We start from the raw sequence: 17,385 nt of genomic DNA, 5'->3' as shown, positions 1-17,385 counted from the left end.
CCTGATGAGGAGCAGAAGGAGCGAGAACATGAGAAAGAAAGTCAGGACCGTGAGGGGTGTGTTCACCCATGGAGACGGTGGGACAGAACTAACGGGAGATCACCAACTCCAGTTGGAATGGGACTGATGGAACATGAGACCAAACCAGACTCTCTGAATGTGGCCAACGGTGGGGGCTGACTGAGAAGCCAAGGACAATGGCACTGGGCTTTGATTCTTCTGCATGGATGGGCTCTGTGGGAGCCTTCTCAGCTTGGTCGATCACCTTCCTGGACCTGGGGGGGAGTTGGGAGGACCTTGGTCTTAACATAGAGTAGGGAACCCTGATGGCTCCTTGGCCTGGAGAGGGAGGGAGGGGGGTATGGGTGGAGGGGAGGGGAGGGAAGGGGGAGGAGGAGGGGAGGAGATGGAAATTTTTAAATATAAAAAAATAAACCATAAAAAAATTTTAAAAAAGAAGAGTAGAAAGACAGCCTATGCGACAGAGCAAGGAACTCTCTAAAAACAAAGCGAAATCAAAAAACAGTGGTAGGAAACTAGATAGCCACATGCAGAGAATAAGCTAGACCATGACCTCACATTATGTGCAGAAATTAAAGATTTTTTTATTTATGTGTATGTGCATTTGCCTACATGAGTGTATGTACACTATATGAGCACTGACACCTGTAGAAGTCAGAAATGGGTGTTGGATCCCTAGAAACTAGAGTCACAGGTAGTCGTGAGTCACCTGATGCAGGTACTGGAAACCAAATCTGGGTCCTCCATAATAGCAGTATGAGTCATCTCTCCAGAAATGCACTTAAGATGAATCCAACTTATACACATTTGTAAGTAAGAACTACAAATCCTGCTGAGCATGCTTTGAGCACACAGTCCTAGTACTTGGCAAATGGAGGCAGGAGAATTGAAGTTCAAGGTCATCCTCAGCTACACAGGAAGGAAAATGCCAGCCTAGGCATGGTGACATGTCAAAAGTTTATCTCAAAGGTGAAACAAAATAAGACAAACACCACCTCCAGCACCACAAAACAAATCACCACGGCTACACAAGCTTTCAAACAGCCTTGTTTCATAAATCTAAGTCCTCAGGTGGTCACAATGACTAGCACAGTGACCATCCTCTTGTGCGGTTCTGTAGTTCTGCCCTGTCCTACATAGGCCAGTCGTGAATGAAGAAGACAAATACCCCAGCAGGCTCCACACACGTGAAATGCTAGTTTGAAGTCACCTAAGTCTAGACTCTTCCCTCCATCTACAGACACAAATCTACACAGACTGTGTTCTTACACATTTAAACAAACAGTATCCCCTCTTATCCATGGATATTATTGGCTATGTTTTCTTACAAATGCCTGTAAATACCTGTGGCAAAAGTTTAATCTACAAGTCAACCAAAAACTAAAAAAGACATTTACAATAAAAATGACACAATATCAGCATATTTTGTTACTCTCAAAGCATCTTCTTATTCTGTCCTCATCCTTCTTGTGATACTAAGAGATGACAGATGAAGTAAGGCAAATGGCAGGCTCTGTGATGCAGCTTTAGGCCGCTACCTAAGGATCACTTGCCCATAAGCACCACCAATCTAATACTGGCAGGTGGGTAGTGTGGACAGTGTGGACACAGTGGATGAAAGAACAATTCATACCCGGGGTGACAGAATATGATGCAACAAGAATAGTGCATAATTTAAACCTTAAGAATGGAATTTTAGATGTAATATTTTCAGATGATGTTTGATCACAGGTAACTAAAACTATAGGTATGAGAAGATCATACCTTAGTCTTTTAAACCATCACCTGTTAGAGTAATTAATAGCTACTTCATTTTGTTTTACACTACCTATTGTTAGATAAGCCATCCTTTACAGATTTCTCCCTGGTAAAGATACTCTATTCCTCTTTACCTGGTGTTGTGACTTCTAAACCAGCAGCAACAACAAAAACCTTATGATGGCTAACACATGAGATATTACAGTCAACTATTACAGGAAGAAGGGGCAAAAAAGAACCACCTCTGGTCCCCAAACCTCCTAAAAGAATGTTTTTCATTTGTCAGAACATGGAAGAGCAGTGGTCTTTAAATAAGATCAAAGTGTAGGATAATAACTTGCTCATAAAGCTGAGCACCCATAGCTTCTGCTTCCTGACCTGGGGTACAGTATCCCAGTAATTAAGGCCCCCTTAACTATGCTACAGAGTCATCATGACAATGAGAACATTCAGGCACAGCCAAGCGATGTGTAGGAAATTCTGAATTAGTCCCCACCCCAAAACTGCATTCAGTAGTGACTTTCAAAGCTTTAAAACATAAAGTTTGGACCCCAGAAAGTTACATTTCTACTCAACTCTCTATTTTCATTTATTTTGTTCTTTCATGTATTCATTAAATGGCATTATATAAAAGAAAAATGAAAGAAAGGAAAAAGAAAAGAAAAAAATGAAAGAAAGGCTTGGAAAATGGAATTTTTGCCAAGAGAAAATGAAAAGCCTATTAAAATCCAAGTATAATGTCTAATGAGTCAAAAAGAAAAAACTTGCTCATCTGATATATATATATATATATATATATATATATATATATATATATATATATATATATAGTGGTGGGAGCAACTGCCGCAGGAGCCCGGAAAGGGAGCACAGGCACCCTCCATTCCCCTAAACTTTCTGGCCATTCAGAGGGGGCTTCTCCCTGGCTGCTGCCTTTCTCTTCTTATCCCATCCCAGTTTGCCACCCAAACACCTTTTTACATCTGTGGGGTCATAGGATCCTCCAACTCAGCCTGCTTCAGGGATAAGAGTCTGGGGACAAAATGGTGAGGGCAACTGCTGCAGGAGTTTCTTTGTCCCACTGAGCCTGCACCCAGCAAGCGCACCCTTTTATCTGCATGGTCCCTGGCTAGCAGGTGGCCTGATCCTGTACCAGAAGTTCCATCCCTCAGGAGTGGTAAATGAGTGCCTGACCAGCTGGTCAGACTCCCTGGAAATGGAGCACAGGCACCCTCCAATCCCCTAAACTTTCTGACGATTCAGCAGGGCTTCTCCCTGGCTACTGCCTTTCTCTACTTACCCCATACCAGCTTGCCCCCCCCAAGAACTTCTTTTCATCTGTGGGGTCCTTAGATCGACCACCACAGCCTACTCTAGGGAGGAGAGGATCTAAGAGACTCCAGTGCTGAGGGGACCTAAGAGAGTGCAGACCAAGAATAACCCCCAAGTACACAGGTAGCCACAGCAAAGATCAGACCAAGCCACCAAGACTCTCCTAACAGCATTTGAAGGAAGAGATGGGCAGGTACCAATGCAGGAATTTCTCCAACAATCTGAAAAACAACATGATAACACCACAATCCAGCGAACATACAACGGGAAGACTTGAACACCCTAATCCAGAAGAAGTAGAAGAAATAGACTTTAAAAGTAACATTATGAAAATGATAGAGTCCCTTAAACAGGGTGTGAAAAAAACCCTTAAAGTAATGGATGAGAAGAATAACAAAAAGTTTGGAGAAATGAAAAAAATCCCTCAAAGATACACTAGGAAACCAAGAAAAAGCAATCAAACAGGTAATGGAAACAGTTCAAGACTTGAAAACTGAAATGGAGGTAATGAAGAAAACACAAACCGAGGGATGGCTAGATATGGAAAATCTGGGTAAACGAACAGGGACTACAGAGACGAGTATAGCCAACAGAATACAAGAGACAGAAGAAAGAATCTCAGACGCTGAAGATACTATAGAGGAAATGAACTCATTGATCAAAGAAAAGAGCAAATCCAACAAATTCTTAACACAAAACATCCAGGAAATCTGATACACCATGAAAAGAACAAACCTAAGAATAATAGGGGCAGAAGAAGGAGAATTACAGCTCAAAGGCCCAGAAAATATATTCAACAAAACTATAGAAGAAAACTTTCCCAACCTAAAGAAGGATATTCCTATGAAGGTACAAGATGCAACAGAACACCAAATGGAAGGGATAAAAAAATCCCCTCACCATATAATAATCAAAACACAAAACATACAGAATAAAGAAAGAATATTAAAAGTGGCAAAGGAAAATGTTCAACATATAAAGGTAAACCTATCAGAATTACACCTGATTTCTCTATGGAAACCATGAAAGCCAGAAACTATTGGATATATTTGCTGCAGAAACTAAAAGACCATGGATACAAGCCCAGACTGTTATACCCAGCCAAGCTTTCTTTCACCATCAATGGAGAGAACAAGATATTCCAGGATAAAAACAAATTTAAAAAATACATAGCCAGAAACCCAGCCTTACAGAAGTAATAAAAGGAAAATCACAACCCAAGGAACCAAACAACACCCACAATAACTTAGACATCTAACAACCCTCCACAACCCAAAGAAGGGAAACACACAAACTCTACCACCAAAAAAAAAGTAACCAGAGTTAACAACCACTTGTCATTAATATCACTTAATATCAATGGTCTCAATTCACCTATAAAAAGGCACAGTTTAAGAGAATGGATGTGAAAGCAGGATCCAACATTCTGCTGCTTACAAGAAACATACCTCAACCACAAAGACCGACATTCACTCAGAGTAAAGGGTTGGGAAAAGGTTTTTTAATCAAATGGACCTAAGAAACAAGTGGGTGTTAGCTATACTAATATTTAATAAAATTGATTTCAAACTAAAATCAATCAGAAGAGATGGATATGGACACTTTATACTCATAAAAGGAACAATTCATCAGAATGAAGTCTCAGTCCTGAATATCTATGCCCCTAATATAAAAGCACCCACATATGTAAAAGAAACATTACTAGAACTCAAAGCACACATCAAACCCCACACACTAATAGTAGGAGACATCAACACTACTCTCTCACCAATGGACAGGTCAACTAGACAGAAACCTAACAGAGAAATAAGAGAACTAATGGAGGTAATGAATCAAATGGACTTAATAGACATCTATAGAACATTCCACCCAAATAGGAAAGAATATACCTTCTTCTCAGCATCTCATGGGACCTTCTCAAAAATTGATCACATACTCAGGAACAAAGCAAACTTCCACAGATACAAAAAAATTTTAGTAACCACCCATGTCTTATCAGATCACCATGGAATAAAGTTAGAATTTAACAACAATTTTACCCCCAGAAAGCCTAGAAACTCACGGAAACTGAACAATCAACTACTGAACCACCCCAGGGTCAGAGAAGAAGTAAAGAAAAACATTAAAGACTTCCTTGAATTCAATGAAAATAAAGACACAACATACCTGAACCTATGGGACACTATGAAAGCAGTGCTAAGAGAAAAGTCCATAGTGCCCACACATGAAAAAAAAAAAAAAAAAAAAAAAAAAACGGAGAAAGCTCACATTAGAGACTTAACAGCACAGCTGAAAGTTCTATGAAAAAAAAAGAAGCAAACTCACCCAGGAGGAGTAGAAGATTGGAAATAATCAAACTGAGGGCTGGAATCAACAAAATAGAAACACAGAAAACAATCCAAAGAATGAAGGAAACAAATAGCTGGTACTTTCAGAAAATCAACAAGATTGACAAGCCCCTACCCAAACTAATCAAAAGGCAGAGAGAGAACACGCAAATTAACAAGATCAGAAATGAAAAGAGGGACATTACAACAGACACTGAGGAAATTCAGAAAATCATTAAGTCTTACTACAAAGGCCTATATGCAACAAAGGTGGAAAATGTAAAAGAAATAGACTTGTTTGTAGATAAATACTATATACCAAACTTAAATCAAGACCAGGTGAACAATTTAAATATACCTTTAAGTCATGAGGAAATAGAAGCTGTCATTTAAAAAAAAACCTGCCAACCAAAAAAAAAAGCCCAAGACCTGATGGTTTTAATGCAGAATTTTACCAGAAATTCCAAGAAGAGCTGATACCTGTACTTCTTAAGGTGTTTCACATAATAGAAACAGAAGAAACTCTTTTTATGAAGCTACAGTTACCCTGACACCAAAACCACACAAAGACTCAATCAAGAAAGAGAATTACAGACTAATCTTGTTCATGAACATTGATGCAAAAATTCTCAATATAATACTTGCAAATAAATCCAAGAACACAAAAAAATCCATTACAATCAAGTAGGCTTCATCCCAGAGATGCAGAGCTGGTTCAACATACAAAAATCTAGCAATTTAATCCATCATATAAATAAACTGAAAGAAAAAAACCATATGATCATTTCATTAGATGCTGAAAAAGCATGACAAAATTCAACACCCCTTTATGATAAAGGTCTTGGAGAGCTTAGGGATAAAAGGATCATATCTAAATATAATAAAAGCAATATACAGCAAACCAACAGCTAATATCAAATTAAATGGAGAGAAACTCAAAGCCATTCCACTCAAATCATGAACAAGACAAGGTTGTCCACTCTCTCTATATCTCTTCAACATAATGCTTGAAGTTCTAGCAATAGCAATAAGACAACATAAGGAGATCAATGGGAATTGATTTGTAAAGGAAGAAGTCAAACTTTCGTTATTTGCAGATAATATGATTGTGTACATCAGTGACCCCAAAAACTCTTCCAAAGAACTCCTACAGCTAATAAATACCTTCAGTGATGTGGCAGGATTCAAGATCAACTTAGAAAAAATTAGTAGCGCTTCTATAAACAAAGAATAGAGAAGCAGAGAGGGAAATCACCTTTCACGATAGCCACAAAGACCATAAAGTATCTTGGGGTTACACTAACGAAGGAAGTGAAAGATCTATTTGACAAGAACTTTAAGATCTGAACTGGTGAGTGAATGTGGACCCTGGGGCAACCTGCCCTGGAAGAGAGCACAGACCCCCTACCCCCACTTCCCTCTGCAGGCTTGTGTCTCCCAAGCTTTCCCTAGTGTTCTCAGGTGTCCTGCTCCTGTTCTAAGGCCATCCACCCAGAGGAGTCAGACTCTGGCCTCCAGGCAGGTCTGAGGATTCCTGCAAGGGAGTGCAGGCTTCTTCAGATTGTGACGCAAGGAATAGGTCCTCCTCTGGCACTGGGGAGATCCAACCAGTTTCAGTCACAGCAAAGATTGGTCTAGGACACCAAACGCCTCCGGGCTCCTTTTGAAGGAAGAGATGGGCAGGCGCCAATGCAGGGGCTCCTCCAACATCATGAAAGGCAACATGACATCACCACAAGCCAGACATCCCGAAACAACAAGAATTAAATACCCTACCCCAGAAGATATAGAAGAAACCGACCTTAAACAGTACTTTATGAAAATAATAGAGGACCTTAAACAGGAGGTAAAAAACTACCATAAAGAAATGGAGATGACAAACAAAAAGGTAGAGGAAATAAATAAATCTCTCAAAGATACCCAAGAAAAACAAGAAAGACAAGAAAAAGCAATCAAGCAGGTAAGGGAAACAGTACAAGACCTGATAAATGAAATGGAGGTTTGAAGAAAACACAATCTGAGGGACGACTGGAAATGGAAACTCTGAGTAAATGAACAGAAACTTCAGAGACAAGTATTTCCAACCGAATACAAGAGATGGAAGAAAGAATCTCGGACTCTGAAGATACTATAGAGGAAATAAACTCACAGATTAAAGAACTAAACAAATCTAACAAATTCTTAACACAAAACATTCAGGAAATCTGGGACACCATGAAAAGACCAAACCTAAGAATAATTGGGGTAGAAGAAGGAAAAGAATTACAACTCAAAGGCCCAGAAAACATATTCAACAAAATTATAGAAGAAAACTTCCCCAACCTAAAGAAGGAGGTTCCTATGAAGGTACAAGAAGCCTACAGAACACCAAATAGACTGGATCAAAAGAAAGCATCCCCACGCCATATAATAATCAAAACACAAAACATACAGAATAAAGAACAGATATTAAGAGCTGCAAAGGAAAAAGGTCAAGTAACATATAAAGGGAAACCTATCAGAATTACACCTGATTTCTCAATGGAAACCAGGAAAGCCAGAAGAGCTTGGATAGATGTGCTACAGACACTAAGGGAACAAGGATGCAAGCCTAGACTATTATACCCAGCAAAGCTTGCATTCACCATTGATGGAGAAAACAAGATATTCCAGGACAAAAACAGATTTAAACAATACGCAGCCACAAATCCAGCCTTGCAGAAACTAATAGAAGGAAAATCACAAACCAAGGAGTCCAACAACGCCCACAATGACTCAGGCTTCTAGTGACCCTTCACCAGCACAACTAGAAGAAGGGAAACACACAAACTCTACTACTAAAAATGACTGAAGTTAACAACCACTGGTCATTAATATCACTTAATATCAATGGACTCAATTCACCTATAAAAAGGCACAGGCTAAGAGACTGGATACAAAAACAGAATCCAACATTTTGCTGTTTACAAGAAACACACCTCAACCACAAAGACAGACACCTACTCAGAGTAAAGGGTTGGGAAAAGGTTTATCAAGCAAATGGCCCTAAGAAACAAGCGGGTGTGGCCATACTAATTTCCAGCAAAGTTGATTTTAAACTAAAATCAATCAGAAGAGATGGAAAGGGACACTTTATACTCATAACAGGAAAAATCCATCAGAATGAAGTCTCAATCCTGAATATCTATGCCCCTAATATAAAAGCTCCCAGTTATATAAAAGAAACACTTCTAGGACTCAAGGCAGCCATCAAACCACACACACTAATAGTTGGAGACTTCAACACCTCTCTCTCACCAATGGACAGGTCAATCAGACAGAAACCTAACAGAGAATTGAAAGACTTAATGGAGGTAATGAACCAAATGGACTTAACAGACATCTATAGAACATTCCACCCAAATAGGAAAGAATATACCTTCTTCTCTGCGGCTCATGGAACCTTTTCAAAAATTGACCATATACTTGGTAACAAAGCAAACTTCCACAGTTACAAAAAAATATTAGTAACCACCTGTGTCTTATCGGATCACCATGGATTAAAATTAGAATTCAACAACAATGCTACCCCCAGAAAGCCCACAAACTCATGGAAACTGAACAGTCAACTACTGACCCACACCTGGGTCAAGGAAGAAATAAAGAAAGAAATTAAAGTCTTTCTTGAATTTAATGAAAACAAAGACACAACATACTCAAACCTATGGGACACAATGAAAGCAGTGCTAAGAGGAAAGTTCATAGCACTAAGTGCCCACTTAAAGAAACCGGAGAAAGCACTCATTGGTGACTTAACAGCACACCTGAAAGCTCTGGAAAAAAAAGAAGCAGACTCACCTAGGAGAAGAAGAAGATTGGAAATAATCAAACTGAGGGCAGAAATCAACAAAATAGAAACAAAGAAAACAATCCAAAGAATCAATGAAACAAGAAGCTGGTTATTGGAGAAAATCAACAAGATTGACAAACCCTTAGCCAAACTAATCAAACGGCAGAGGGAGAACACGCAAATTAATAAGATTAGAAATGAAAAGGGGGACATAACCACAGACACAGAGGAAATTCAGAGAATCATTAGATCTTACTACAAAAGCCTGTATGCCACAAAATTGGAAAATGTAAAAGAAATGGACAGTTTTTTAGATAAATACCATATACCAAAGTTAAACCAGGACCAGATAAATGCTCTAAATAGTCCTGTTAGTCACGAAGAATTAGAAACTGTTATCAGAAACCTCCCTACCAAAAAGAGCCCAGGACCAGATGGTTTCAATGCGAAATTCTACCAGAACTTCCAAGAAGACCTAATACCTATACTCCTTAAGGTATTTCATAATATAAAAACACAAGAGTCACTGCCAAATTCCTTCTATGAAGCTACAGTCACCCTGATACCTAAACCACACAAAGACTCAACCAAGAAAGAGAATTACAGGCCAATCTCACTCATGAACATTGACGCAAAAATTCTCAATAAAATACTGGCAAACCGAATCCAAGAACACATTAGAAAAATTATCCATTACGATCAAGTAGGCTTCATCCCAGAGATGCAGGGATGGTTCAACATACGAAAATCTATCAATGTAATCCATCATATAAATAAACTGAAGGAAAAAAATCATATGGTCATCTCATTAGATGCTGAAAAAGCATTTGACAAAATTCAGCACCCTTTTATGATAAAGGTCTTGGAGAGATTAGGGATACAAGGGTCATTCCTAAATATAATAAAAGCTATTTACAGCAAGCCGACAGCTAACATCAAACTAAACGGAGAAAAACTCAAGGCTATCCCACTAAATTCAGGAACACGACAAGGCTGTCCACTCTCTCCTTATCTCTTCAATATAGTGCTTGAAGTTCTAGCAATAGCAATAAGACAACATAAGGGAATCAAGGGGATTCAATTTGGAAAGGAAGAAGTTAAACTTTCATTATTTGCAGATGATATGATAGTATATATAAGCGACCCCAAAAACTCCACCAAAGAACTCTTACAGCTGATAAACTCCTTCAGTAACGTGGCAGGTTACAAGATCAACTCCAAAAAATCAGTCGCCCTCCTATACACAAAGGATAAGGAAGCAGAGAGGGAAATCAGAGAAGTATCACCTTTCACAATAGCCACAAATAGCATAAGATATCTGGGAGTAACTCTAACCAAGGAAGTGAAGGATTTATTTGACAAGAACTTTAAGTCTTTGAAGAAAGAAATTGAAGAGGATACCAGAAAATGGAAGGATCTCCCCTGCTCGTGGATTGGGAGGATCAACATAGTAAAAATGGCAATTCTACCAAAAGCAATCTATAGATTCAATGCAATCCCAATCAAGGTCCCATTAAAATTCTTCACAGAGATTGAGAGGACAATAATCAACTTTATATGGAAAAACAAGAAACCCAGGATAGCCAAAAAAATCTTATACAATAAAGGTTCTTCTGGAGGCATTACCATCCCTGACTTCAAACTCTATTACAAAGCTACAGTATTGAAAACAGCTTGGTATTGGCATAAAAACAGAGAAGTTGACCAATGGAATCGTATAGAAGACCTGGATCTTAAACCACAAACCTATGAACACCTGATTTTTGATAAAGGAGCCAAAAGTACACAATGGAAGAAAGAGGGCATCTTCAACAAATGGTGCTGGCATAACTGGATGTCAACCTGTATAAGAATGAAAGTAGATCCATATCTATCACCATGCACAAAACTCAAGTCCAAATGGATTAAAGACCTCAATATTAATTTGAACACATTGAGCTTGATAGAGGAGAAAGTGGGAAGTACTCTACAACAAATGGGCACAGGGAACCGTTTCCTACGCATAACCCCAGCTGCACACATTGAATAAATGGGACCTCCTGAAGTTGAGCAGCTTCTGTAAAGCAAAGGACATTGTCACTAAGACACAAAGGCAGCCTACTAACTGGGAAAAGATTTTCACCAACCCTGCAACTGACAAAGGTCTGATCTCTAAAATATATAAGGAACTCAAGAGACTAGACGGTAAAATGCCAATTAACCCAATTAAAAAATGGGGCACTGAACTGAACAGAGAATTCTCAACAGAAGAAGTTCGAATGGCCAAAAGACACTTAAGGTCATGCTCAACCTCCCTAGCTATCAGGGAAATGCAAATCAAAACAACTTTGAGATATCATCTTACACCTGTCAGATTGGCTAAAATCCAAAACACCAATAATAACCTTTGCTGGAGAGGTTGTGGGGTAAGGGGTACACTCATCCATTGCTGGTGGGAATGCACACTTGTGCAACCACTTTGGAAAGCAGTGTGGCGGTTTCTCAGGAAATTCGGGATCAACCTACCCCAGGACCCAGCAATTCCACTATTGGGAATCTACCCAAGAGATGCCCAATCATACAACAAAAGCATATGCTCATCTATGTTCATAGCAGCATTATTTGTAATAGCCAGATCCTGGAAACAACCTAGATGCCCTTCAGTGGAAGAATGGATGAAGAAACTGTGGAATATATACATGCTAGAATACTACTCAGCGGTAAAAAACAATGACATCTTGAATTTTGCAGGCAAATGGATGGAAATAGAAAACACTATTCTGAGTGAGGTAACCCAGACCCAAAAAGATGAACATGGGATGTACTCACTCATAATCGGTTTCTAGCCATAATTAAAGGACATCGAGCCTATAAATTTGGGATCCTTGAGAAGATAATAAGAAGGTGAACTCCCAAAAAAAGATATAGTAATCCTCCTGGATATTGGAAGTAGACACGATCGCCAGGCAAAATTGGGAACTTGAGGGTTGGGCAAGACTGGGCCAAGGGAAGATGGGGAGAGAAAAGTGTGAAGGGAAGAACGGGGGGAGCTCGGAGGAATGGGGTGCTTGGGATATAGGAAGGGTGGATATGGGAGCAGGGAAGCATATATATTCTAATTTAAAGAGCTACCTGAGGGTTGTCAAGAGACTTGACCCTAGAGGGGTTCCCAGGTTTCCAGGGTGATGCCCCCAATTAGTTCCTTGGGCAGCTGAGGAGAGGGAGCCTGAAAAGGCCAGTTCCTATAGCCATACTGATTAATTTCTTGCATATCACCATAGAACCTCCACCTGACGATAGATGAAGAAAATGACAGAGCCCCACATTGGAGCACCGGACTGAGCTCCCAAGGTCCTGATGAGGAGCAGAAGGAGAGAGAACATGAGAAAGAAAGTCAGGACCGTGAGGGAACCTCCAGCTGGCGACAGATGGGGAAGGTGACTGACCCCCACATTGGAGCACTGGACTGAGCTCCCAAGGTCCTGATGAGGAGCAGAAGGAGCGAGAACATGAGGGAGAAAGTCAGGAACGAGAGGGGTGCGTTCACTCATGGAGACGGTGGGACAGAACTAATGGGAGAACACCAACTCCAGTTGGAATGGGACTGATGGATCATGCGACCAAACCCGTCTCTCTGAATGTGGCCAACAGCGGGGGCTGACTGAGAAGCAAAGGACAATGGCTCTGGGCTCTGATTCTTCTGCATGGTCGGGCTCTGTGGGAGCCTTCTCAGCTTGATCAATCACCTTCCTGGACCTGGGGGGAGTTGGGAGGACATTGGTCTTAGCATAGAGTGGGGAACCCTGATGGCTCCTTGGCCTTGAGAAGGAGGGAGGGGAGGTATGGGTGGAGGGGAGGGGAGGGAAGGGGGACTAGGAGGGGAGGGAAGGGGGAGGAGGAGGGGAGGGAGGGGGGAGGAGGAGGGAAGGAGATGGAAATTTTTAAATATAAAAAAAAATTAAAAAAAAATTAAAAAAAAAAAGAACTTTAAGGCTTTGAAGAAAGAAATTGAAGAGGACACCAGAAAATGGAAGGATCTCCCATGCTCTTGGATGGGTAGGATCAATAGAGTAAAAATGGCAGTTCTTCCAAACGCAATCTATAAATTCAATGTAATCCACATCAAAATCCCAACAAAATTCTTCACAGACCTTGAGAGAGCAATAATCAACTTTATATGGAAAAACAAAAACCCAAGATAGCCAAAACAATCCTATACAATAAAGAAACTTCCGGAGGCATTACCATCCCTGACTTCAAACTCTATTACAGAGCTACAGTAATGAAAACAGCTTGGTATGGGCATAAAAAACAGAGAAGTCGACCAATGGAATCAAATAGAAGACCCGGATATTAACCCACCAACCTATGAACACCTGATTTTCGACAAAGGAGCTAAAAGTATACAATGAAAGAAAGAAAGCATCTTTGACAAATGGTGCTGGCATAACTGGGTGTCAACCTGTAGAAGAATGAAAATAGATCCATATCTATTGCCATGCAAAAATCTCAAGTCCAAATGAATTAAAGACCTCAATATAAATCCTACCACACCGAACCTGATAGAAGAGAAAGTGGGAAGTAGACTGTAACACGTGAGCACAGGAGACCACTTCCTACGTATAACCTCAGTAGCACAGACAACAAGAGCAACAGTGAATAAATGGGACCTCCTGAAACTGAGAAGCTTCTGTAAAGCAAAGGACACTGTCAATAAGACAAAAAGGCAACCTACTGAATGGGAGAAGATCTTCATCAACCCCACATCAGACAAAGGCCTGATCTCCAAAATATATAAAGAACTCAAGAAACTGGACATGAAAATACTAATTAACCCAATTAAAAATGGGGTGCTGAACTAAAAAGAGAATTCTCATCAGACGAAGTTCAAATGGCCAAAGACACTTAAGGTCATGCTCAACCTCCTTAGCAATCAGGGAAATACAAACCAAAACAACTTTGAGATAACATCTTATACCTGTCAGAATGGCTAAAATCAAAAATACCAATGATAGCTTATGCTGGAAAGGATGTAGAATAACAAGAACACTCATCCATTGTTGGTGGGAATGCAAACTTGTGCAATCACTTTGGAAATCTGTGTGGTGGTTTCTCAGGAAAATGGGAATCAATCTACCTCAGGATCTAGCAATTCCAGTATTGGGAATCTACACAAGAGATGCCCAATCATACTACAAAAGCATTTGTTCAACTATGTTCATAGCAGCATTATTTGTAATAGCCATAACCTGGAAACAACCTAGGTTCCCCTCAATGGAAGAATGAATAAAGTGTGGAATATATACACATTAGAGTACTACTCAGCGGTAAAAAACAATGACATCTTGAATTTTGCATGCAAATGGATGGAAATAGAAAACACTATCCTGAGTGAGATAACCCAGACCCCAAAAGATGAATATGGTATGTACTCACTCTAGTGAACTCTAGCCATAAACAAAGGACATTAAGCCTATAGTTCACAAGCCTGGAGAAGCCAAATAACAAGGTGAACCCAAAGAAAAACATATATAGATCCTCCTGGAAACTCGAAGCAGTCAAGATTGCCTGGCAAAAGTTGGAAGCATGGGGGTGGAGGTATGCGTGGAGGTGGAGGTGGAGGTGGGGGAGGGGGAGAGGGGGAGAGAGAAGAGAGAAAGGAAAGACTGGAGAAAGCTTGGGGGAGTGGAAGGGTGGAGATTTAAGAAGGGCACATATAGGAGCAGGGAAGAAGATATCTGCATTAAGGGAGCCATTTTAGAATTGGCAAGAGACTTGGCTCTAGAGGGGATTCCAGGTGTCCACGGGGATGTCCCCAGCTAGGTCCTTGGGCAGCAGAGCAGAGGGTGCCTGAACTGGCCTTGGCCTACTATCACACTGATGATTACCTCGAATATCACCATAGAATCTTCATCTGGCAACGGATTGAGATAGAGACAGAGACCCTCATCAGAGGAATGGACTGAGCTCCCAAGGTCCAGTTGAAGAGCAGAAGGAGGGAGAAGATGAGCAAGAAAGTTTGGACCGCGAGGGGTTGGTCCACCCACTGAGACAGTGTGCCTCTTCTAATGGGAGCTCACCAAATCTAGCTGGACCGGGACTGAATGAGCATGCGATCAAACCAAACTCTCTGAATGTGCCTAACAATCAGGGCTGACTGAGAAGCCATAGATAAAGGCACTTGGACTTGTTTCTCCTGCATGTACTGTTTTTTTTGGGATCCGAGTCTATTTGGATGCAAAGCTTCCTAGGCCTGGATATAGCTAGGAGGGCCTTGGACTTCCCACAGGGCAGGGTTCTCTGCCCTCTCTTGAGGAGGGAGCTGGATGGAGGAGGGGGAGTGGGGGAGAGGGAGGGGAATGGCTAGGCTACAAGGGAGGAAGTGTAAATTTTTGAATGTTAAAAATTAATTAATTAATTAAAAAATTCACTTGCCTAAAAATAATGTGTTCACCTAAATAATTGGAAACTGACTCAGGAGGTAAGGTCATTGATACAGGGAATGTTCTAATTGAGAGGAAGGTAAATATCTCCTAAATGACAAGTATGGTTATCAGCCTAGATGTAGAACTCAGTCCCTCTCTGTAAGAGCTCTTTGATGGGCTGGAGAGATGGCTCAGAGGTTAAGAATACTGGTTGCTCTTCCAGAGGTTCTGAGTCCAATTCCCAACAACCACATGGTGCCTCACAGCCTTCTGTAATTAGATCTGGTGCCCTCATCTGGTCTGCAGGCATACATACAGACAGAATACTGTATACATAATAAATAAATAAATCTTAAAAAAAAATAAAAGTTCTTTGAGCCATGAGTTCCCAAAGATGGAGCTTGGAGACTGACAGTTCTTCCATCTCCTCAAGATGTCTTGAATAAACTTGAAACACTATGAGTTGTCCAACATGGGTGCCGGGAACCAAATTAGAATCCTTTGGAAGATCATCAGGTACTTTCACTAAGCCATCTCTCCAGCTCTACTTTTCTTTTAATTAGATACACTGGACATTGCTGGCACACCCTTCATTTTGTTGTTCAAGTTCCTTTAGGCATTGAATACTGGAGGGATGATGACCTGTCCACTTTCCACTTAGCTTTGCACTTCCTCCTTCTGTTCTGAACAGCGATTCCAACTTCTACTTACATTCTAGTGGGTGTTTGGGTTTGATTCTGTTTTGGACTATCACAAACAAGGCAGCTACAAGTCTGTACAAGTCTTTCAGAACCTAAGTTTCCAGTTCTTTTGGGCATCTGCCTAGGGACAGAATGACAATAGGTAAGTGACTCCATTTAATTCAAAAACAACAAAAACACCACCAAGCTCTTTTCTACAGCCACTAAACCACTAGTCATGTCAACAGGAAACATGATCCAAATGGCCTTACATAAGGGGAGCACAGGCTGAGGAGAACACAAAGTATTATCACAAACCATGGAAGAACTGGGCCAGAAACAAAGACAGGAGCAGGAGGCAGGGTAGACCAGACAGATTTCTCTATAGAAATCTTAGGGCAAAAGAAACCAAGGCAGACTTCCCACCCCACGCTTTCTCTCACCATGTGAACTCCCTGCAGCCCAGAATCCATCTCAGCTTATACCTTTTCTCTGGATAAGTGACCCTGCCAAGTTCTGGCCCAACAAGATTTGTTCCCTGCCCTTCCCTATCCACAGGTATGAAATGTGTTCACACCTTTGGGAAAAAAAGAGCAAGTGATCCCTCACTAAGATGAGCCTCCCTGAAGGTCTGGGTTATGTTGGGGTTCGGTGGCTAGCCGAATTATTAATTATTATTAATTATTAATTATTTCTTTACCAGACCCCAACATAAACTATCTCTCTCTGGAACGGCATGGAGGAGACATGACTCACATGGTTTCATTGGGAGGGAGATTCTCAGAGATCCCTCATGATATTCTGAGTTTACATCCTGAAAAATTCATCCTCATTTTTTTCTCCAAACAGTCTTTAAACCAAAACTTAATTCAGGGGGAAATACATTAGCATTCTGTCTCCTAGGTAACCAGATAAATGGCGTTTTGTCAAGTTTGCATCCTCCTGTCTGCTGTGTATGCTAACTGTCACAAAGGTTTGAATTAGCATCTCTATCAGGCATCCTCCAAATTACAAAGAAAGGAGCAAAACCACATCCTGACCCTTTGTTAGGGCAG

General features: G+C 40.6%; 1 pseudogene; it reads right to left on the bottom strand.

The window, feature by feature from the left end:
- The window catches only part of LOC119815284, a 68,060-nt pseudogene that overhangs the window by 40,429 nt on the left and 10,246 nt on the right, over positions 1 to 17,385 (bottom strand).

Source organism: Arvicola amphibius, chromosome 5, assembly GCF_903992535.2.
Source record: "Arvicola amphibius chromosome 5, mArvAmp1.2, whole genome shotgun sequence".
Lineage (NCBI taxonomy): Eukaryota > Metazoa > Chordata > Mammalia > Rodentia > Cricetidae > Arvicola > Arvicola amphibius.
The sequence above is the reverse complement of the archived record's forward strand: the minus strand, read 5'-3'. Positions and strand labels throughout refer to the sequence as shown.